This window comes from Diceros bicornis (genome assembly GCF_020826845.1).
Source record: "Diceros bicornis minor isolate mBicDic1 chromosome 1 unlocalized genomic scaffold, mDicBic1.mat.cur SUPER_1_unloc_2, whole genome shotgun sequence".
Lineage (NCBI taxonomy): Eukaryota > Metazoa > Chordata > Mammalia > Perissodactyla > Rhinocerotidae > Diceros > Diceros bicornis.
This window is the reverse complement of record NW_026690855.1, coordinates 1,226,879-1,250,715: the sequence shown is the minus strand read 5'-3', so window position 1 is coordinate 1,250,715 and position 23,837 is coordinate 1,226,879.

Sequence of the window (23,837 nt, the reverse complement as noted above, 5' to 3'; positions counted from 1 at the left end):
CAGATCATATAGCACGTTGCTGTAAGCAAGCACATTCTAATTCAAAGTTGCAAGTTACTATGTAGGAACAAGTTTGTATAGGTATTTCAAAGATGCCCAGAACTGAGCTAAACTTTGCATGTCTCCAACACCTTGAAATAACTTCATGCCCCATTTCCCTTACTTCCAGCTAGTAAGGATCACATAATTCCTAACAAAGTTTTGACACAGATTCCCAATTCGGGCATTCAGAACATATAGCACGTTGCTGTAAGCAAGCACATTCTCATTCAAAGTTGCAAGTTACTATGTAGGATCAAGTTTGTATAGGACTTTCAAAGATGCCCAGAACTGAGCTAATCTTGGTATGTCTCCAACTCCTAGAAATAACTTCATGCCCCATCTCCCTTACTTCCACCTAGTAAGGATCACATAATTCCTAACAAAGATTTGACACAGATTCCCAATTCGGGCATTCAGAACATATAGCACGTTGCTGTAAGCAAGCACATTCTCATTCAAAGTTGCAAGTTACTATGTAGGAACAAGTTCGTAGAGGTATTTCAAAGATGCCCAGAACTGAGCTAAACGTTGTATGTCTCCAACTCCTAGAAATAACTTCATGCCCCATCTCTCTAACTTCCAGCTAGAAAGGATCACATAATTCCTAACAAAGTTTTGACACAGATACCCAATTCGTGCATTCAGAACATATAGCACGTTGCTGTAAGCAAGCACATTCTCATTCAAAGTTGCAAGTTACTATGTAGGAACAAGTTTGTATAGGTATTTCAAAGATGCCCAGAACTGAGCTAAACGTTGTATGTCTCCAACTCCTAGAAATAACTTCATGCCCCATCTCCCTTACTTCCAGCTAGTAAGGATCACATAATTCCTAAAAAAGTTTTGACACAGATTCCCAATTAGGGCATTCAGAATATATAGCACGTTGCTGTAAGCAAGCACATTCTCATTCAAAGTTGCTAGTTACTATGTAGGAACAAGTTTGTATAGGTATTTCAAAGATGCCCAGAACTGAGCTAAAGTGGGTATGTCTCCAACTCCTAGAAATAACTTCATGCCCCATCTCCCTTACTTCCGTTTATTAAGATTCACATAATTTTTAACAAAGTTTTGACACAGATTCCCAATTCGGGCATTCAGAACATATAGCACGTTGCTGTAAGCAAGCACATTCTCATTCAAAGTTGCAAGTTACTATGTAGGAACGAGTTTGTATAGGTATTTCAAGGATGCCCAGAACTGAGCTAAACTTGGTATGTCTCCAACTCCTAGAAATCACTTCATGCCCCATCTCCCTTACTTCCAGCTAGTAAGGATCACATAATTCCTAACAAAGTTTTGACACAGATTCCCAATTCGGGCATTCAGAACATATAGCACGTTGCTGTAAGCAAGCACATTCTCATTCAAAGTTGCAAGTTACTATGTAGGAACAATTTGTATAGGTATTTCAAGGATGCCCAGAACTGAACTAAACTTGGTATGTCTCCAACTCCTTGAAATAACTTCATGCCCCATCTCTCTTACTTCCAGCTAGTAAGGATCACATAATTACTAACAAAGTTTTGACACAGATTCCCAATTCGGGCATTCAGAACATATAGCACGTTGCTGTAAGCAAGCACATTCTCATTCAAAGTTGCAAGTTACTATGTAGGAACAAGTTTGTATAGGTATTTCAAAGATGCCCAGAACTGAGCTAAACGTTGTATGTCTCCAACTCCTAGAAATAACTTCATGCCCCATCTCCCTTACTTCCAGCTAGTAAGGATCACATAATTCCTAAAAAAGTTTTGACACAGATTCCCAATTAGGGCATTCAGAATATATAGCACGTTGCTGTAAGCAAGCACATTCTCATTCAAAGTTGCTAGTTACTATGTAGGAACAAGTTTGTATAGGTATTTCAAAGATGCCCAGAACTGAGCTAAAGTGGGTATGTCTCCAACTCCTAGAAATAACTTCATGCCCCATCTCCCTTACTTCCGTTTATTAAGATTCACATAATTTTTAACAAAGTTTTGACACAGATTCCCAATTCGGGCATTCAGAACATATAGCACGTTGCTGTAAGCAAGCACATTCTCATTCAAAGTTGCAAGTTACTATGTAGGAACGAGTTTGTATAGGTATTTCAAGGATGCCCAGAACTGAGCTAAACTTGGTATGTCTCCAACTCCTAGAAATCACTTCATGCCCCATCTCCCTTACTTCCAGCTAGTAAGGATCACATAATTCCTAACAAAGTTTTGACACAGATTCCCAATTCGGGCATTCAGAACATATAGCACGTTGCTGTAAGCAAGCACATTCTCATTCAAAGTTGCAAGTTACTATGTAGGAACAATTTGTATAGGTATTTCAAGGATGCCCAGAACTGAACTAAACTTGGTATGTCTCCAACTCCTTGAAATAACTTCATGCCCCATCTCTCTTACTTCCAGCTAGTAAGGATCACATAATTACTAACAAAGTTTTGACACAGATTCCCAATTCGGGCATTCAGAACATATAGCACGTTGCTGTAAGCAAGCACATTCTCATTCAAAGTTGCAAGTTACTATGTAGGAACAAGTTTGTATAGGTATTTCAAAGATGCCCAGAACTGTGCTAAACTTGGTATGTGTCCAACTCCTAGAAATAACTTCATGCCCCATCTCCCTTACTTCCAGCTAGTAAGGATCACATTATTCCTAACAAAGTTTTGACACAGATTCCCAATTCGGGAATTCAGAACATATAGCACGTTGCTGTAAGCAAGCACATTCTCATTCAAAGTTGCAAGTTACTATGTAGGAACAAGTTTGTATAGGTATTTCAAAGATGCCCAGAACTGAGCTAAACTTGGTATGTCTCCAACTCCTAGAAATAACTTCATGCCCCATCTCCCTTACTTCCAGCTAGTAAGGATCACATAATTCCTAATAAAGTTTTGACACAGATTCCCAATTCGGGCATTCAGAACATATAGCACGTTGCCTTAAGCAAGCACATTCTCATTCAAAGTTGCAAGTTACTATGTAGGAACAAGTTTGTATAGGTATTTCAAAGATGCCCAGTACTGAGCTAAAGTGGGTATGTCTCCAAATCCTAGAAATAACTTCATGCCCCATCTCCATTACTTTCAGCTAGTAAGGGTCACATAATTCCTAACAAAGTTTTGACACAGATTCCCAATTCGGGTATTCAGAACATGTAGCACGTTGCTGTAAGCAAGCACATTCTCATTCAAAGTTGCAAGTTACTATGTAGGAACAAGTTTGTATAGGAATTTCAAAGATGCCCAGAACTGAGCTAAACTTGGTATGTCTCCAACTCCTAGAAATAACTTCATGCCCCATCTCCCTTACTTCCAGCTAGTAAGGATCACATAATTCCTAACAAAGTTTTGACACAGATTCCCAATTCGGGCATTCAGAACATATAGCACGTTGCTGTAAGCAAGCACATTCTCATTCAAAGTTGCAAGTTACTATGTAGGAACAAGTTTGTATAGGTATTTCAAAGATGCCCAGAACTGAGCTAAACTTGGTATGTCTCCAACTCCTAGACATAACTTCATGCCCCATCTCCCTTACTTCCAGCTAGTAAGGATCACATAATTCCTAACAAAGATTTGACACAGATTCCCAATTCGGGCATTCAGAACATATAGCACGTTGCTGTAAGCAAGCACATTCTCATTCAAAGTTGCAAGTTACTATGTAGGAACAAGTTTGTATAGGTATTTCAAAGATGCCCAGAACTGTGCTAAACTTCGTATGTGTCCAACTCCTAGAAATAACTTCATGCCCCATCTCCATTACTTCCAGCTAGTAATGGTCACATAATTCCTAACATGTTTTGACACAGATTCCCAAATCGTGCATTCAGAACATGTAGCACGTTGCTGTAAGCAAGCACATTCTCATTCAAAGTTGCAAGTTACTATGTAGGAACAAGTTTGTATAGGTATTTCAAAGATGCCCAGAACTGAGCTAAGCTTGGTATTTCGCCAACTCCTAGAAATAACTTCATGCCCCATCTCCCTTACTTCCAGCTAGTAAGGATCACATAATTCCTAACAAAGTTTTGACACAGATTCCCAATTCGGGCATTCAGAACATATAGCACGTTGCTGTAAGCAAGCACATTCTCATTCAAAGTTGCAAGTTACTATGTAGGAACAAGTTTGTATAGGTATTTCAAAGATGCCCAGAACTGAGCAAAACTTGGTATGTCTCCAACTCCTAGAAATAACGTCATGCCCCATCTCCCTTACTTCCAGCTAGTAAGGATCACATAATTCCTAACAAAGTTTTGACACAGATTCCCAATTCGGGCATTCAGAACATATAGCACGTTGCCTTAAGCAAGCACATTCTCATTCAAAGTTGCAAGTTACTATGTAGGAACAAGTTTGTATAGGTATTTCAAAGATGCCCAGTACTGAGCTAAAGTGGGTATGTCTCCAAATCCTAGAAATAACTTCATGCCCCATCTCCATTACTTTCAGCTAGTAAGGGTCACATAATTCCTAACAAAGTTTTGACACAGATTCCCAATTCGGGTATTCAGAACATGTAGCACGTTGCTGTAAGCAAGCACATTCTCATTCAAAGTTGCAAGTTACTATGTAGGAACAAGTTTGTATAGGAATTTCAAAGATGCCCAGAACTGAGCTAAACTTGGTATGTCTCCAACTCCTAGAAATAACTTCATGCCCCATCTCCCTTACTTCCAGCTAGTAAGGATCACATAATTCCTAACAAAGTTTTGACACAGATTCCCAATTCGGGCATTCAGAACATATAGCACGTTGCTGTAAGCAAGCACATTCTCATTCAAAGTTGCAAGTTACTATGTAGGAACAAGTTTGTATAGGTATTTCAAAGATGCCCAGAACTGAGCTAAACTTGGTATGTCTCCAACTCCTAGACATAACTTCATGCCCCATCTCCCTTACTTCCAGCTAGTAAGGATCACATAATTCCTAACAAAGATTTGACACAGATTCCCAATTCGGGCATTCAGAACATATAGCACGTTGCTGTAAGCAAGCACATTCTCATTCAAAGTTGCAAGTTACTATGTAGGAACAAGTTTGTATAGGTATTTCAAAGATGCCCAGAACTGTGCTAAACTTCGTATGTGTCCAACTCCAAGAAATAACTTCATGCCCCATCTCCATTACTTCCAGCTAGTAATGGTCACATAATTCCTAACATGTTTTGACACAGATTCCCAAATCGTGCATTCAGAACATGTAGCACGTTGCTGTAAGCAAGCACATTCTCATTCAAAGTTGCAAGTTACTATGTAGGAACAAGTTTGTATAGGTATTTCAAAGATGCCCAGAACTGAGCTAAGCTTGGTATTTCGCCAACTCCTAGAAATAACTTCATGCCCCATCTCCCTTACTTCCAGCTAGTAAGGATCACATAATTCCTAACAAAGTTTTGACACAGATTCCCAATTCGGGCATTCAGAACATATAGCACGTTGCTGTAAGCAAGCACATTCTCATTCAAAGTTGCAAGTTACTATGTAGGAACAAGTTTGTATAGGTATTTCAAAGATGCCCAGAACTGAGCAAAACTTGGTATGTCTCCAACTCCTAGAAATAACGTCATGCCCCATCTCCCTTACTTCCAGCTAGTAAGGATCACATAATTCCTAACAAAGTTTTGACACAGATTCCCAATTCGGGCATTCAGAACATATAGCACGTTGCTGTAAGCAAGCACATTCTCATTCAAAGTTGCAAGTTACTATGTAGGAACAAGTTTGTATAGGTATTTCAAAGATGCCCAGTACTGAGCTAAAGTGGGTATGTCTCCAACTCCTAGAAATAACTTCATGCCCCATCTCCCTTACTTTCAGCTAGTAAGGGTCACATAATTTCTAACAAAGTTTTGACACAGATTCCCAATTCGGGTATTAAGAACATGTAGCACGTTCCTGTAAGCAAGCACATTCTCATTCAAAGTTGCAAGTTACTATGTAGGAACAAGTTTGTATAGGTATTTCAAAGATGCCCAGAACTGAGCTAAAGTTGGTATGTCTCCAACTCCTAGACATAACTTCATGCCCCATCTCCCTTACTTCCAGCTAGTAAGGATCACATAATTCCTAACAAAGTTTTGACACAGATTCCCAATTCGGGCATTCAGAACATATAGCACGTTGCTGTAAGCAAGCACATTCTCATTCAAAGTTGCAAGTTACTATGTAGGAACAAGTTTGTATAGGTATTTCAAAGATGCCCAAAACTGAGGTAAACTTGGTATGTCTCCAACTCCTAGAAATAACTTCATGCCCCATCTCCCTTACTTCCAGCTAGTAAGGATCACATAATTGCTAACAAAGATTTGACACAGATTCCCAATTCGGGCATTCAGAACATATAGCACGTTGCTGTAAGCAAGCACATTCTCATTCAAAGTTGCAAGTTACTATGTAGGAACAAGTTTGTATAGGTATTTCAAAGATGCCCAGAACTGTGCTAAACTTGGTATGTGTCCAACTCCTAGAAAAAACTTCATGCCCCATCTCCATTACTTCCAGCTAGTAAGGATCACATAATTCCTAACAAAGATTTGACACAGATTCCCAATTCGGGCATTCAGAACATATAGCACGTTGCTGTAAGCAAGCACATTCTCATTCAAAGTTGCAAGTTACTATGTAGGAACAAGTTTGTATAGGTATTTCAAAGATGCCCAGAACTGTGCTAAACTTGGTATGTCTCCAACTCCTAGAAATAACTTCATGCCCCATCTCCATTACTTCCAGCTAGTAATGGTCACATAATTCCTAACAAGTTTTGACACAGATTCCCAAATCGTGCATTCAGAACATGTAGCACGTTGCTGTAAGCAAGCACATTCTCATTCAAAGTTGCAAGTTACTATGTAGGAACAAGTTTGTATAGGTATTTCAAAGATGCCCAGAACTGAGCTAAACTTGGTATGTCTCCAACTCCTAGAAATAACTTCATGCCCCATCTCCCTTACTTCCAGCTAGTAAGGATCACATAATTCCTAACAAAGTTTTGACACAGATTCCCAATTCGGGCATTCAGAACATATAGCACGTTGCTGTAAGCAAGCACATTCTCATTCAAAGTTGCAAGTTCCTATGTAGGAACAAGTTTGTATAGGTATTTCAAAGATGCCCAGAACTGAGCTAAACTTGGTATGTCTCCAACTCCTTGAAATAACTTCATGCCCCATCTCCCTTACTTCCAGCCAGTAAGGATCACATAATTCCTAACAAAGTTTTGACACAGATTCCCAATTCGGGCATTCAGAACATACAGCACGTTGCTGTAAGCAAGCACATTCTCATTCAAAGTTGCAAGTTACTATGTAGGAACAAGTTTGTATAGGTATTTCAAAGATGCCCAGAAGTGAGCTAATCTTGGTATGTCTCCAACTCCTAGAAATAACTTCATGCCCCATCTCCCTTACTTCCAACTAGTAAGGATCTCATAATTCCTAACAAAGTTTTGACACAGATTCCCAATTCGGGCATTCAGAACATATAGCACGTTGCTGTAAGCAAGCACATTCTCATTCAAAGTTGCAAGTTACTATGTAGGAACAAGTTTGTATAGGTATTTCAAAGATGCCCAGAACTGTGCTAAACTTGGTATGTGTCCAACTCCTAGAAATAACTTCATGCCCCAACTCCCTTACATACAGCTAGTAAGGATCGCATAATTCCTAACAAAGTTTTGACACAGATTCCCAATTCGGGCATTCAGAACATATAGCACGTTGCTGTAAGCAAGCACATTCTCATTCAACGTTGCAAGTTACTATGTAGGAACAAGTTTGTATAGGTATTTCAAAGATGCCCAGAACTGAGCTAAACTTGGTATGTCTCCAACTCCTAGAAATAACTTCATGCCCCATCTCCCTTACTTCCAGCTAGTAAGGATCACATAATTCCTAACAAAGATTTGACACAGATTCCCAATTCGGGCATTCAGAACATATAGCACGTTGCTGTAAGCAAGCACATTCTCATTCAAAGTTGCAAGTTACTATGTAGGAACAAGTTTGTATAGGTATTTCAAAGATGCCCAGAACTGTGCTAAACTTGGTATGTGTCCAACTCCTAGAAATAACTTCATGCCCCATCTCCATTACTTCCAGCCAGTAAGGGTCACATAATTCCTAACAAAGTTTGACAAAGATTCCCAAATCGGGCATTCAGAACATGTAGCACGTTGCTGTAAGCAAGCACATTTTCATTCAAAGTTGCAAGTTACTATGTAGGAACAAGTTTGTATAGGTATTTCAAAGATGCCCAGAACTGAGCTAAATTGGTATGTCTCCAACTCCTAGAAATAACTTCATGCCCCATCTCCCTTACTTCCAGCTAGTAAGGATCACATAATTCCTAACAAAGATTTGACACTGATTCCCAATTCGGGCATTCAGAACATACAGCACGTTGCTGTAAGCAAGCACATTCTCATTCAAAGTTGCAAGTTACTATGTAGGAACAAGTTTGTATAGGTATTTCAAAGATGCCCAGAACTGTGCTAAACTTGGTATGTCTCCAACTCCTAGAAATAATTTCATGCCCCATCTCCCTTACTTCCAGCTAGTAATGATCACATAATTCCTAACAATGTTTTGACACAGATTCCCAATTCGGGCATTCAGAACATATAGCACGTTGCTGTAAGCAAGCACATTCTCATTCAAAGTTCAAGTTACTATGTAGGAACAAGTTTGTATAGGTATTTCAAAGATGCCCAGAACTGAGCTAAACTTGGTATGTCTCCAACTCCTAGAAATAACTTCCTGCCGCATCTCCCTTACTTCCAGCTAGTAAGGATCACATAATTCCTAACAAAGTATTGACACAAATTCCCAATTAGGTCATTCAGAACATATAGCACGTTGCTGTAAGCAAGCACATTCTCATTCAAAGTTGCAAGTTACTATGTAGGAACAAGTTTGTATAGGTATTTCAAAGATGCCCATAACTGAGCTAAACTTGGTATGTCTCCAACTCCTAGAAATAACTTCATGCCCCATCTCCCTTACTTCCAGCTAGTAAGGATCACATAATTCATAACAAACTTTTGACACAGATTCCCAATTCGGGCATTCAGAACATATAGCACGTTGCTGTAAGCAAGCACATTCTCATTCAAAGTTGCAAGTTACTATGTAGGAACAAGTTTGTATAGGTATTTCAAAGATGCCCAGTACTGAGCTAAAGTGGGTATGTCTCCAACTCCTAGAAATAACTTCATGCCCCATCTCCCTTACTTCCAGCTAGTAAGGGTCACATAATTCCTAACAAAGTTTTGACACAGGTTCCCAATTCGGGCATTCCGAACATATAGCACGTTGCAGTAAGCAAGCACATTCTCATTCAAAGTTGCAAGTTACTATGTAGGAACACGTTTGTATAGGTATTTCAAAGATGCCCAGAACTGAGCTAAACTTGGTATGTCTCCAACTCCTAGAAATATCTTCATGCCCCATCTCCCTTACTTCCAGCTAGTAGGATCACATAATTCCTAACAAAGTTTTGACACAGATTCCCAATTCGGCCATTCAGAACATATAGCACGTTGCTGTAAGCAAGCACATTCTCATTCAAAGTTGCAAGTTACTATGTAGGAACAAGTTTGTATAGGTATTTCAAAGATGCCCAGAACTGTGCTAAACTTGGTATGTGTCCAACTCCTAGAAATAACTTCATGCCCCAACTCCCTTACTTACAGCTAGTAAGGATCACATAATTCCTAACAAAGTTTTGACACAGATTCCCAATTCGGGCATTCAGAACATATAGCACGTTGCTGTAAGCAAGCACATTCTCATTCAAAGTTGCAAGTTACTATGTAGGAACAAGTTTGTATAGGTATTTCAAAGATGCCCAGAACTGAGCTAAACTTGGTATGTCTCCAACTCCTAGAAATAACTTCATGCCCCATCTCCCTTACTTCCAGCTAGTAGAATCACATAATTCCTAACAAAGTTTTGACACAGATTCCCAATTCGGCCATTCAGAACATATAGCACGTTGCTGTAAGCAAGCACATTCTCATTCAAAGTTGCAAGTTACTATGTAGGAACAAGTTTGTATAGGTATTTCAAAGATGCCGAGAACTGTGCTAAACTTGGTATGTGTCCAACTCCTAGAAATAACTTCATGCCCCAACTCCCTTACTTACAGCTAGTAAGGATCACATAATTGCTAACAAAGTTTTGACACAGATTCCCAATTCGGGCATTCAGAACATATAGCACGTTGCTGTAAGCAAGCACATTCTCATTCAAATTTGCAAGTTACTATGTAGGAACAAGTTTGTATAGGTATTTCAAAGATGCCCATAACTGAGCTAAACTTGGTATGTCTCCAACTCCTAGAAATAACATCATGCCCCATCTCCCTTACTTCCAGCTAGTAAGGATCACATAATTCATAACAAACTTTTGACACAGATTCCCAATTCGGGCATTCAGAACATATAGCACGTTGCTGTAAGCAAGCACATTCTCATTCAAAGTTGCAAGTTACTATGTAGGAACAAGTTTGTATAGGTATTTCAAAGATGCCCAGTACAGAGCTAAAGTGGGTATGTCTCCAACTCCTAGAAATAACTTCATGCCCCATCTCCCTTACTTCCAGCTAGTAAGGGTCACATAATTCCTAACAAAGTTTTGACACAGATTCCCAATTCGGGCATTCAGAACATGTAGCACGTTGCTGTAAGCAAGCACATTCTCATTCAAAGTTGCAAGTTACTATGTAGGAACAATTTTGTATAGGTATTTCAAGGATGCCCAGAACTGACCTAAACTTGGTATGTCTCCAACTCCTAGAAATAACTTCTTGCCCCATCTCCCTTACTTCCAGCTAGTAAGGATCACATAATTCCTAACAAAGTTTTGACACAGATTCCCAATTCGGGCATTCAGATCATATAGCACGTTGCAGTAAGCAAGCAATTTCTCATTCAAAGTTGCAAGTTACTATGTAGGAACACGTTTGTATAGGTATTTCAAAGATGCCCAGAACTGAGCTAAACTTGGTATGTCTCCAACTCCTAGAAATAACTTCATGCCCCATCTCCCTTACTTCCAGCTAGTAAGGATCACATAATTCCTAACAAAGTTTTGACACAGATTCCCAATTCGGGCATTCAGAACATATAGCACGTTGCTGTAAGCAAGCACATTCTCATTCAAAGTTGCAAGTTACAATGTAGGAACAAGTTTGTATAGGTATTTCAAAGATGCCCAGAAGTGAGCTAAACTAGGTATGTCTCCAACTCCTAGAAATAACTTCATGCCCCATCTCCCTTACTTCCAGCTAGTAAGGATCACATAATTCCTAACAAAGTTTTGACACAGAATCCCAATTCGGGCATTCAGAACATATAGCACGTTGCTGTAAGCAAGCACATTCTCATTCAAAGTTGCAAGTTACTATGTAGGAACAAGTTTGTATAGGTATTTCAAAGATGCCCAGAACTGAGGTAAAGTGACTATGTCTCCAACTCCTAGAAATAACTTCATGCCCCATCTCCCTTACTTCCAGCTAGTAAGGATCACATAATTCCTAACAAAGTTTTGACACAGATTCCCAATTCGGGCATTCAGAACATGTAGCACGTTGCTGTAAGCAAGCACATTCTCATTCAAAGTTGCAAGTTCCTATGTAGGAACAAGTTTGTATAGGTATTTCAAAGATGCCAAGAACTGAGCTAAACTTGGTATGTCTCCAACTCCTAGAAATAACTTCATGCCCCATCTCCCTTACTTCCATCTAGTAAGGATCACATAATTTCTAACAAAGTTTTGACACAGAATCCCAATTCGGGCATTCAGAACATATAGCACGTTGCTGTAAGCAAGCATATTCTCATTCAAAGTTGCAAGTTACTATGTAGGAACAAGTTTGTATAGGTATTTCAAAGATGCCCAGAACTGAGCTAAACTTGGTATGTGTCCAACTCCTAGAAATAACTTCATGCCCCATCTCCCTTACTCCCAGCTAGTAAGGATCACATAATTCCTAACAAAGTTTTGACACAGATTCCCAATTCGGGCATTCATAACATATAGCACGTTGCTGTAAGCAAGCACATTCTCATTGAATGTTGCAAGTTACTATGTAGGAACAAGTTTGTATAGGTATTTCAAAGATGCCCAGAACTGTGCTAAACTTGGTATGTGTCCAACTCCTAGAAATAACTTCATGCCCCATCTCCCTTACTTCCAGCTAGTAAGGATCACATAATTCCTAACAAAGTTTTGACACAGATTCCCAATTCGGGCATTCAGAACATATAGCACGTTGCTGTAAGCAAGCACATTCTCATTCAAAGTTGCAAGTTACTATGTAGGAACAAGTTTGTATAGGTATTTCAAAGATGCCCAGAACTGTGCTAAACTTGGTATGTGTCCAACTCCTAGAAATAACTTCATGCCCCATCTCCATTACTTCCAGCCAGTAAGGGTCTCATAATTCCTAACAAAGTTTGACAAAGATTCCCAAATCGGGCATTCAGAACATGTAGCACGTTGCTGTAAGCAAGCACATTTTCATTCAAAGTTGCAAGTTACTATGTAGGAACAAGTTTGTATAGGTATTTCAAAGATGCCCAGAACTGAGCTAAATTGGTATGTCTCCAACTCCTAGAAATAACTTCATGCCCCATCTCCCTTACTTCCAGCTAGTAAGGATCACATAATTCCTAACAAAGATTTGACACAGATTCCCAATTCGGGCATTCAGAACATACAGCACGTTGCTGTAAGCAAGCACATTCTCATTCAAAGTTGCAAGTTACTATGTAGGAACAAGTTTGTATAGGTATTTCAAAGATGCCCAGAACTGTGCTAAACTTGGTATGTCTCCAACTCCTAGAAATAATTTCATGCCCCATCTCCCTTACTTCCAGCTAGTAATGATCACATAATTCCTAACAATGTTTTGACACAGATTCCCAATTCGGGCATTCAGAACATATAGCACGTTGCTGTAAGCAAGCACATTCTCATTCAAAGTTCAAGTTACTATGTAGGAACAAGTTTGTATAGGTATTTCAAAGATGCCCAGAACTGAGCTAAACTTGGTATGTCTCCAACTCCTAGAAATAACTTCCTGCCCCATCTCCCTTACTTCCAGCTAGTAAGGATCACATAATTCCTAACAAAGTATTGACACAGATTCCCAATTAGGTCATTCAGAACATATAGCACGTTGCTGTAAGCAAGCACATTCTCATTCAAAGTTGCAAGTTACTATGTAGGAACAAGTTTGTATAGGTATTTCAAAGATGCCCATAACTGAGCTAAACTTGGTATGTCTCCAACTCCTAGAAATAACTTCATGCCCCATCTCCCTTACTTCCAGCTAGTAAGGATCACATAATTCATAACAAACTTTTGACACAGATTCCCAATTCGGGCATTCAGAACATATAGCACGTTGCTGTAAGCAAGCACATTCTCATTCAAAGTTGCAAGTTACTATGTAGGAACAAGTTTGTATAGGTATTTCAAAGATGCCCAGTACTGAGCTAAAGTGGGTATGTCTCCAACTCCTAGAAATAACTTCATGCCCCATCTCCCTTACTTCCAGCTAGTAAGGGTCACATAATTCCTAACAAAGTTTTGACACAGGTTTCCAATTCGGGCATTCCGAACATATAGCACGTTGCAGTAAGCAAGCACATTCTCATTCAAAGTTGCAAGTTACCATGTAGGAACACGTTTGTATAGGTATTTCAAAGATGCCCAGAACTGAGCTAAACTTGGTATGTCTCCAACTCCTAGAAATATCTTCATGACCCATCTCCCTTAATTCCAGCTAGTAGGATCACATAATTCCTAACAAAGTTTTGACACAGATTCCCAATTCGGCCATTCAGAACATATAGCACGTTGCTGTAAGCAAGCACATTCTCATTCAAAGTTGCAAGTTACTATGTAGGAACAAGTTTGTATAGGTATTTCAAAGATGCCCAGAACTGTGCTAAACTTGGTATGTGTCCAACTCCTAGAAATAACTTCATGCCCCAACTCCCTTACTTACAGCTAGTAAGGATCACATAATTCCTAACAAAGTTTTGACACAGATTCCCAATTCGGGCATTCAGAACATATAGCACGTTGCTGTAAGCAAGCACATTCTCATTCAAAGTTGCAAGTTACTATGTAGGAACAAGTTTGTATAGGTATTTCAAAGATGCCCAGAACTGAGCTAAACTTGGTATGTCTCCAACTCCTAGAAATAACTTCATGCCCCATCTCCCTTACTTCCAGCTAGTAGAATCACATAATTCCTAACAAAGTTTTGACACAGATTCCCAATTCGGCCATTCAGAACATATAGCACGTTGCTGTAAGCAAGCACATTCTCATTCAAAGTTGCAAGTTACTATGTAGGAACAAGTTTGTATAGGTATTTCAAAGATGCCGAGAACTGTGCTAAACTTGGTATGTGTCCAACTCCTAGAAATAACTTCATGCCCCAACTCCCTTACTTACAGCTAGTAAGGATCACATAATTGCTAACAAAGTTTTGACACAGATTCCCAATTCGGGCATTCAGAACATATAGCACGTTGCTGTAAGCAAGCACATTCTCATTCAAATTTGCAAGTTACTATGTAGGAACAAGTTTGTATAGGTATTTCAAAGATGCCCATAACTGAGCTAAACTTGGTATGTCTCCAACTCCTAGAAATAACATCATGCCCCATCTCCCTTACTTCCAGCTAGTAAGGATCACATAATTCATAACAAACTTTTGACACAGATTCCCAATTCGGGCATTCAGAACATATAGCACGTTGCTGTAAGCAAGCACATTCTCATTCAAAGTTGCAAGTTACTATGTAGGAACAAGTTTGTATAGGTATTTCAAAGATGCCCAGTACAGAGCTAAAGTGGGTATGTCTCCAACTCCTAGAAATAACTTCATGCCCCATCTCCCTTACTTCCAGCTAGTAAGGGTCACATAATTCCTAACAAAGTTTCGACACAGATTCCCAATTCGGGCATTCAGAACATGTAGCACGTTGCTGTAAGCAAGCACATTCTCATTCAAAGTTGCAAGTTACTATGTAGGAACAATTTTGTATAGGTATTTCAAGGATGCCCAGAACTGACCTAAACTTGTTATGTCTCCAACTCCTAGAAATAACTTCTTGCCCCATCTCCCTTACTTCCAGCTAGTAAGGATCACATAATTCCTAACAAAGTTTTGACACAGATTCCCAATTCGGGCATTCAGATCATATAGCACGTTGCAGTAAGCAAGCAATTTCTCATTCAAAGTTGCAAGTTACTATGTAGGAACACGTTTGTATAGGTATTTCAAAGATGCCCAGAACTGAGCTAAACTTGGTAGGTCTCCAACTCCTAGAAATAACTTCATGCCCCATCTCCCTTACTTCCAGCTAGTAAGGATCACATAATTCCTAACAAAGTTTTGACACAGATTCCCAATTCGGGCATTCAGAACATATAGCACGTTGCTGTAAGCAAGCACATTCTCATTCAAAGTTGCAAGTTACAATGTAGGAACAAGTTTGTATAGGTATTTCAAAGATGCCCAGAAGTGAGCTAAACTAGGTATGTCTCCAACTCCTAGAAATAACTTCCTGCCCCATCTCCCTTACTTCCAGCTAGTAAGGATCACATAATTCCTAACAAAGTATTGACACAGATTCCCAATTAGGTCATTCAGAACATATAGCACGTTGCTGTAAGCAAGCACATTCTCATTCAAAGTTGCAAGTTACTATGTAGGAACAAGTTTGTATAGGTATTTCAAAGATGCCCATAACTGAGCTAAACTTGGTATGTCTCCAACTCCTAGAAATAACTTCATGCCCCATCTCCCTTACTTCCAGCTAGTAAGGATCACATAATTCATAACAAACTTTTGACACAGATTCCCAATTCGGGCATTCAGAACATATAGCACGTTGCTGTAAGCAAGCACATTCTCATTCAAAGTTGCAAGTTACTATGTAGGAACAAGTTTGTATAGGTATTTCAAAGATGCCCAGTACTGAGCTAAAGTGGGTATGTCTCCAACTCCTAGAAATAACTTCATGCCCCATCTCCCTTACTTCCAGCTAGTAAGGGTCACATAATTCCTAACAAAGTTTTGACACAGGTTCCCAATTCGGGCATTCCGAACATATAGCACGTTGCAGTAAGCAAGCACATTCTCATTCAAAGTTGCAAGTTACTATGTAGGAACACGTTTGTATAGGTATTTCAAAGATGCCCAGAACTGAGCTAAACTTGGTATGTCTCCAACTCCTAGAAATATCTTCATGCCCCATCTCCCTTACTTCCAGCTAGTAGGATCACATAATTCCTAACAAAGTTTTGACACAGATTCCCAATTCGGCCATTCAGAACATATAGCACGTTGCTGTAAGCAAGCACATTCTCATTCAAAGTTGCAAGTTACTATGTAGGAACAAGTTTGTATAGGTATTTCAAAGATGCCCAGAACTGAGCTAAACTTGGTATGTCTCCAACTCCTAGAAATAACTTCATGCCCCATCTCCCTTACTTCCAGCTAGTAGAATCACATAATTCCTAACAAAGTTTTGACACAGATTCCCAATTCGGCCATTCAGAACATATAGCACGTTGCTGTAAGCAAGCACATTCTCATTCAAAGTTGCAAGTTACTATGTAGGAACAAGTTTGTATAGGTATTTCAAAGATGCCGAGAACTGTGCTAAACTTGGTATGTGTCCAACTCCTAGAAATAACTTCATGCCCCAACTCCCTTACTTACAGCTAGTAAGGATCACATAATTGCTAACAAAGTTTTGACACAGATTCCCAATTCGGGCATTCAGAACATATAGCACGTTGCTGTAAGCAAGCACATTCTCATTCAAATTTGCAAGTTACTATGTAGGAACAAGTTTGTATAGGTATTTCAAAGATGCCCAGAACTGTGCTAAACTTGGTATGTGTCCAACTCCTAGAAATAACTTCATGCCCCAACTCCCTTACTTACAGCTAGTAAGGATCACATAATTCCTAACAAAGTTTTGACACAGATTCCCAATTCGGGCATTCAGAACATATAGCACGTTGCTGTAAGCAAGCACATTCTCATTCAAAGTTGCAAGTTACTATGTAGGAACAAGTTTGTATAGGTATTTCAAAGATGCCCAGAACTGAGCTAAACTTGGTATGTCTCCAACTCCTAGAAATAACTTCATGCCCCATCTCCCTTACTTCCAGCTAGTAGAATCACATAATTCCTAACAAAGTTTTGACACAGATTCCCAATTCGGCCATTCAGAACATATAGCACGTTGCTGTAAGCAAGCACATTCTCATTCAAAGTTGCAAGTTACTATGTAGGAACAAGTTTGTATAGGTATTTCAAAGATGCCGAGAACTGTGCTAAACTTGGTATGTGTCCAACTCCTAGAAATAACTTCATGCCCCAACTCCCTTACTTACAGCTAGTAAGGATCACATAATTGCTAACAAAGTTTTGACACAGATTCCCAATTCGGGCATTCAGAACATATAGCACGTTGCTGTAAGCAAGCACATTCTCATTCAAATTTGCAAGTTACTATGTAGGAACAAGTTTGTATAGGTATTTCAAAGATGCCCATAACTGAGCTAAACTTGGTATGTCTCCAACTCCTAGAAATAACATCATGCCCCATCTCCCTTACTTCCAGCTAGTAAGGATCACATAATTCATAACAAACTTTTGACACAGATTCCCAATTCGGGCATTCAGAACATATAGCACGTTGCTGTAAGCAAGCACATTCTCATTCAAAGTTGCAAGTTACTATGTAGGAACAAGTTTGTATAGGTATTTCAAAGATGCCCAGTACAGAGCTAAAGTGGGTATGTCTCCAACTCCTAGAAATAACTTCATGCCCCATCTCCCTTACTTCCAGCTAGTAAGGGTCACATAATTCCTAACAAAGTTTCGACACAGATTCCCAATTCGGGCATTCAGAACATGTAGCACGTTGCTGTAAGCAAGCACATTCTCATTCAAAGTTGCAAGTTACTATGTAGGAACAATTTTGTATAGGTATTTCAAGGATGCCCAGAACTGACCTAAACTTGTTATGTCTCCAACTCCTAGAAATAACTTCTTGCCCCATCTCCCTTACTTCCAGCTAGTAAGGATCACATAATTCCTAACAAAGTTTTGACACAGATTCCCAATTCGGGCATTCAGATCATATAGCACGTTGCAGTAAGCAAGCAATTTCTCATTCAAAGTTGCAAGTTACTATGTAGGAACACGTTTGTATAGGTATTTCAAAGATGCCCAGAACTGAGCTAAACTTGGTAGGTCTCCAACTCCTAGAAATAACTTCATGCCCCATCTCCCTTACTTCCAGCTAGTAAGGATCACATAATTCCTAACAAAGTTTTGACACAGATTCCCAATTCGGGCATTCAGAACATATAGCACGTTGCTGTAAGCAAGCACATTCTCATTCAAAGTTGCAAGTTACAATGTAGGAACAAGTTTGTATAGGTATTTCAAAGATGCCCAGAAGTGAGCTAAACTAGGTATGTCTCCAACTCCTAGAAATAACTTCCTGCCCCATCTCCCTTACTTCCAGCTAGTAAGGATCACATAATTCCTAACAAAGTATTGACACAGATTCCCAATTAGGTCATTCAGAACATATAGCACGTTGCTGTAAGCAAGCACATTCTCATTCAAAGTTGCAAGTTACTATGTAGGAACAAGTTTGTATAGGTATTTCAAAGATGCCCATAACTGAGCTAAACTTGGTATGTCTCCAACTCCTAGAAATAACTTCATGCCCCATCTCCCTTACTTCCAGCTAGTAAGGATCACATAATTCATAACAAACTTTTGACACAGATTCCCAATTCGGGCATTCAGAACATATAGCACGTTGCTGTAAGCAAGCACATTCTCATTCAAAGTTGCAAGTTACTATGTAGGAACAAGTTTGTATAGGTATTTCAAAGATGCCCAGTACTGAGCTAAAGTGGGTATGTCTCCAACTCCTAGAAATAACTTCATGCCCCATCTCCCTTACTTCCAGCTAGTAAGGGTCACATAATTCCTAACAAAGTTTTGACACAGGTTCCCAATTCGGGCATTCCGAACATATAGCACGTTGCAGTAAGCAAGCACATTCTCATTCAAAGTTGCAAGTTACTATGTAGGAACACGTTTGTATAGGTATTTCAAAGATGCCCAGAACTGAGCTAAACTTGGTATGTCTCCAACTCCTAGAAATATCTTCATGCCCCATCTCCCTTACTTCCAGCTAGTAGGATCACATAATTCCTAACAAAGTTTTGACACAGATTCCCAATTCGGCCATTCAGAACATATAGCACGTTGCTGTAAGCAAGCACATTCTCATTCAAAGTTGCAAGTTACTATGTAGGAACAAGTTTGTATAGGTATTTCAAAGATGCCCAGAACTGAGCTAAACTTGGTATGTCTCCAACTCCTAGAAATAACTTCATGCCCCATCTCCCTTACTTCCAGCTAGTAGAATCACATAATTCCTAACAAAGTTTTGACACAGATTCCCAATTCGGCCATTCAGAACATATAGCACGTTGCTGTAAGCAAGCACATTCTCATTCAAAGTTGCAAGTTACTATGTAGGAACAAGTTTGTATAGGTATTTCAAAGATGCCGAGAACTGTGCTAAACTTGGTATGTGTCCAACTCCTAGAAATAACTTCATGCCCCAACTCCCTTACTTACAGCTAGTAAGGATCACATAATTGCTAACAAAGTTTTGACACAGATTCCCAATTCGGGCATTCAGAACATATAGCACGTTGCTGTAAGCAAGCACATTCTCATTCAAATTTGCAAGTTACTATGTAGGAACAAGTTTGTATAGGTATTTCAAAGATGCCCATAACTGAGCTAAACTTGGTATGTCTCCAACTCCTAGAAATAACATCATGCCCCATCTCCCTTACTTCCAGCTAGTAAGGATCACATAATTCCTAACAAAGTTTTGACACAGATTCCCAATTCGGGCATTCAGAACATATAGCACGTTGCTGTAAGCAAGCACATTCTCATTCAAAGTTGCAAGTTACTATGTAGGAACAAGTTTGTATAGGTATTTCAAAGATGCCCAGTACAGAGCTAAAGTGGGTATGTCTCCAACTCCTAGAAATAACTTCATGCCCCATCTCCCTTACTTCCAGCTAGTAAGGGTCACATAATTCCTAACAAAGTTTTGACACAGATTCCCAATTCGGGCATTCAGAACATGTAGCACGTTGCTGTAAGCAAGCACATTCTCATTCAAAGTTGCAAGTTACTATGTAGGAACAATTTTGTATAGGTATTTCAAGGATGCCCAGAACTGACCTAAACTTGTTATGTCTCCAACTCCTAGAAATAACTTCTTGCCCCATCTCCCTTACTTCCAGCTAGTAAGGATCACATAATTCCTAACAAAGTTTTGACACAGATTCCCAATTCGGGCATTCAGATCATATAGCACGTTGCAGTAAGCAAGCAATTTCTCATTCAAAGTTGCAAGTTACTATGTAGGAACACGTTTGTATAGGTATTTCAAAGATGCCCAGAACTGAGCTAAACTTGGTATGTCTCCAACTCCTAGAAATAACTTCATGCCCCATCTCCCTTACTTCCAGCTAGTAAGGATCACATAATTCCTAACAAAGTTTTGACAGCGATTCCCAATTCGGGCATTCAGAACATATAGCACGTTGCTGTAAGCAAGCACATTCTCATTCAAAGTTGCAAGTTACAATGTAGGAACAAGTTTGTATAGGTATTTCAAAGATGCCCAGAAGTGAGCTAAACTAGGTATGTCTCCAACTCCTAGAAATAACTTCATGCCCCATCTCCCTTACTTCCAGCTAGTAAGGATCACATAATTCCTAACAAAGTTTTGACACAGAATCCCAATTCGGGCATTCAGAACATATAGCACGTTGCTGTAAGCAAGCACATTCTCATTCAAAGTTGCAAGTTACTATGTAGGAACAAGTTTGTATAGGTATTTCAAAGATGCCCAGAACTGAGGTAAAGTGACTATGTCTCCAACTCCTAGAAATAACTTCATGCCCCATCTCCCTTACTTCCAGCTAGTAAGGATCACATAATTCCTAACAAAGTTTTGACACAGATTCCCAATTCGGGCATTCAGAACATGTAGCACGTTGCTGTAAGCAAGCACATTCTCATTCAAAGTTGCAAGTTCCTATGTAGGAACAAGTTTGTATAGGTATTTCAAAGATGCCAAGAACTGAGCTAAACTTGGTATGTCTCCAACTCCTAGAAATAACTTCATGCCCCATCTCCCTTACTTCCATCTAGTAAGGATCACATAATTTCTAACAAAGTTTTGACACAGAATCCCAATTCGGGCATTCAGAACATATAGCACGTTGCTGTAAGCAAGCATATTCTCATTCAAAGTTGCAAGTTACTATGTAGGAACAAGTTTGTATAGGTATTTCAAAGATGCCCAGAACTGAGCTAAACTTGGTATGTGTCCAACTCCTAGAAATAACTTCATGCCCCATCTCCCTTACTCCCAGCTAGTAAGGATCACATAATTCCTAACAAAGTTTTGACACAGATTCCCAATTCGGGCATTCATAACATATAGCACGTTGCTGTAAGCAAGCACATTCTCATTGAATGTTGCAAGTTACTATGTAGGAACAAGTTTGTATAGGTATTTCAAAGATGCCCAGAACTGTGCTAAACTTGGTATGTGTCCAACTCCTAGAAATAACTTCATGCCCCATCTCCCTTACTTCCAGCTAGTAAGGATCACATAATTCCTAACAAAGTTTTGACACAGATTCCCAATTCGGGCATTCAGAACATATAGCACGTTGCTGTAAGCAAGCACATTCTCATTCAAAGTTGCAAGTTACTATGTAGGAACAAGTTTGTATAGGTATTTCAAAGATGCCCAGAACTGTGCTAAACTTGGTATGTGTCCAACTCCTAGAAATAACTTCATGCCCCATCTCCATTACTTCCAGCCAGTAAGGGTCACATAATTCCTAACAAAGTTTGACAAAGATTCCCAAATCGGGCATTTAGAACATGTAGCACGTTGCTGTAAGCAAGCACATTTTCATTCAAAGTTGCAAGTTACTATGTAGGAACAAGTTTGTATAGGTATTTCAAAGATGCCCAGAACTGAGCTAAATTGGTATGTCTCCAACTCCTAGAAATAACTTCATGCCCCATCTCCCTTACTTCCAGCTAGTAAGGATCACATAATTCCTAACAAAGATTTGACACAGATTCCCAATTCGGGCATTCAGAACATACAGCACGTTGCTGTAAGCAAGCACATTCTCATTCAAAGTTGCAAGTTACTATGTAGGAACAAGTTTGTATAGGTATTTCAAAGATGCCCAGAACTGAGCTAAACTTGGTATGTCTCCAACTCCTAGAAATAACTTCCTGCCCCATCTCCCTTACTTCCAGCTAGTAAGGATCACATAATTCCTAACAAAGTATTGACACAGATTCCCAATTAGGTCATTCAGAACATATAGCACGTTGCTGTAAGCAAGCACATTCTCATTCAAAGTTGCAAGTTACTATGTAGGAACAAGTTTGTATAGGTATTTCAAAGATGCCCATAACTGAGCTAAACTTGGTATGTCTCCAACTCCTAGAAATAACTTCATGCCCCATCTCCCTTACTTCCAGCTAGTAAGGATCACATAATTCATAACAAACTTTTGACACAGATTCCCAATTCGGGCATTCAGAACATATAGCACGTTGCTGTAAGCAAGCACATTCTCATTCAAAGTTGCAAGTTACTATGTAGGAACAAGTTTGTATAGGTATTTCAAAGATGCCCAGTACTGAGCTAAAGTGGGTATGTCTCCAACTCCTAGAAATAACTTCATGCCCCATCTCCCTTACTTCCAGCTAGTAAGGGTCACATAATTCCTAACAAAGTTTTGACACAGGTTCCCAATTCGGGCATTCCGAACATATAGCACGTTGCAGTAAGCAAGCACATTCTCATTCAAAGTTGCAAGTTACTATGTAGGAACACGTTTGTATAGGTATTTCAAAGATGCCCAGTACAGAGCTAAAGTGGGTATGTCTCCAACTCCTAGAAATAACTTCATGCCCCATCTCCCTTACTTCCAGCTAGTAAGGGTCACATAATTCCTAACAAAGTTTTGACACAGATTCCCAATTCGGGCATTCAGAACATGTAGCAGGTTGCTGTAAGCAAGCACATTCTCATTCAAAGTTGCAAGTTACTATGTAGGAACAATTTTGTATAGGTATTTCAAGGATGCCCAGAACTGACCTAAACTTGGTATGTCTCCAACTCCTAGAAATAACTTCTTGCCCCATCTCCCTTACTTCCAGCTAGTAAGGATCACATAATTCCTAACAAAGTTTTGACACAGATTCCCAATTCGGGCATTCAGATCATATAGCACGTTGCAGTAAGCAAGCAATTTCTCATTCATAGTTGCAAGTTACTATGTAGGAACACGTTTGTATAGGTATTTCAAAGATGCCCAGAACTGAGCTAAACTTGGTATGTCTCCAACTCCTAGAAATAACTTCATGCCCCATCTCCCTTACTTCCAGCTAGTAAGGATCACATAATTCCTAACAAAGTTTTGACACAGATTCCCAATTCGGGCATTCAGAACATATAGCACGTTGCTGTAAGCAAGCACATTCTCATTCAAAGTTGCAAGTTACAATGTAGGAACAAGTTTGTATAGGTATTTCAAAGATGCCCAGAAGTGAGCTAAACTAGGTATGTCTCCAACTCCTAGAAATAACTTCAT